At 51.9% G+C, this 1,904-nt stretch overlaps 1 pseudogene; it reads left to right on the plus strand.

Moving 5' to 3' along the window:
- LOC100403655 (small ribosomal subunit protein eS10 pseudogene) lies at positions 1–841 on the plus strand (annotated as a pseudogene).
- The last annotated feature ends 1,063 nt before the right edge of the window (positions 842–1,904 follow it).

Here is a 1,904-nt window from a genome sequence, read left to right on the forward strand (position 1 = left end):
AAAAAAAAAAAAAGCTCCTTCCTTTCCTGCCCTGGCACCCTACAGCCACTGAGATGTTGATGCCTAAGAAGAACCAGATTGCCATTTATAAACTCCTTTTTAAGGAGGGAGTCAAGGTGGCCAAGAAGGATGCCCACATGCCCAAGCACCCGAAGCTGGCAGACAAGAATGTGCCCCACCTTCATGTCGTGAACGCCATGTAGTCTCTTAAGTCCCAAGGCTATGTGAAGGAACAGTTTGCCTGGTATCTTACCAAGAAGGGTATCCAGTATCTCCGTGACTACCTTCATCTGCCCCCAGAGATTGTGCCTGTCACCCTATGCCGCAGCCATCCAGAGACAGGCAGGCCTTGGCCTAAAGGTCTGGAGGGTGAGAGGCCTGCCAGACTCACAAGAGGGGAAGCCGGCAGAGATACCTACAGGCGGAGGGATGTGCCGCCTGGTGCCAACAAGAAAGCCAAGGCTGGGGCTGGGTCAGCAACCGAATTCCAGTTTAGAGGCAGATTTGGTCATGGACGTGGTCAGCCACCTCAGTAAAACTGGAGAGGATTATTTTGCATTGAATAAACTTACAGCCAAAAAAACCCTCCCTAGCAGCCACCACCAAGGACAGGAGTGAGATCCCAGATCCCCACTTGCTCATGTAAAGATTCCTGGCCTCCTCCCCTTCCCCCAAGTTCAGCACCCAGACTCCAGTACAGCCTCTTGGTGCCTTATTTTATCCCTGTTCACTCCAGTCACTACAGGACACCCACGATGCCCCAGTCCTTCCTCGCCACCCAGAATCCCAACTCAGTAAGACCTTGTAAATCCATTAAATTAGCCCCATTTCTCACTCATTCCAAATCCCATATCCTTTCCACCCTGCCTGTGAAGTGCACGGTCATCAGCACAAACCCCTGTGTGCTCAGCTTCTCTGAATATCACCGTGGTACGCTCCCTGATATCTGCCTGTTCTCCGAGGACACGGCTTTCTCTGCAGTTCTCTTAAGCAGGGGCTTTTGCTCTCCTTCGCCTCATCCTCCTGGGTCCCAGGGTGGGGTCAGTGTACTCTGTGCTCCTCATGGCCCCTTCCTATCTTCCTATCCTCCCTAAAGAACCCCACAAGTAGCTTTCTGCCATTAGCCTATATCACTGTGGGTGACCACCCATCACTGCTGCAAATCCTATACAATCTGGGCACTGCTCTTTATTCCTCATGGGTCTTAACCCCAGGTTCAACATCACTCTTCCTGCTGCTGCCATGATCCTTGGTGATCTTGGGCCTGTATAGACCCATCACCTACATGTACGATTCTTCCAAATCCCTGGCATCTCAGATTCTTGGCCTCCTCTCCCAGTGGTCTCATCCTCTTCCCTATCTCAGCCACCCTTGCAGATGGACAGCAAGCGCAATAGCCCTGCTCTTAATATCATTCCCGCCACCCCCTACCTCATTCCTGTTTACCTGATCTCAGTATTGCTTTAACGCCACAGGGACCCATGATCCATTCATCCTGCCATCTGCCCCTTTCCCCCATCTCACTCATGCTTTCCTTTCCCTTAGATGCCATGATCCAACCTCAAATCACTCTTTGGCACACAGCCTCCTTTTCTGTGCCCCTCTTCCCTTTTATTGAACTCCTCTGGGAAACCTGTAACTCTGGTTGAACCCAGCTTCCCGCTTATAATGTGCCTGTACCCAGCCAAGGTGACTGTGGCTGTGGCTGGCAAAATACAGTCTATCATCCCGATATGTCTCACTACAAGCACATGACCTTGAGAGTGGAGTGGCTCTCCTCCATTCTAGACCCACAGTGTCCCTGTCCTGCCTCTCCGCATGCTCAGCTGCTGTCCCCACATCCTAACTCAGTGAACAGAGGGGGGGGGGAAAGAGAGAAAGGGAGGGAGGGAGAGACACGAGGA

Source organism: Callithrix jacchus, chromosome 4, assembly GCF_049354715.1.
Source record: "Callithrix jacchus isolate 240 chromosome 4, calJac240_pri, whole genome shotgun sequence".
Lineage (NCBI taxonomy): Eukaryota > Metazoa > Chordata > Mammalia > Primates > Cebidae > Callithrix > Callithrix jacchus.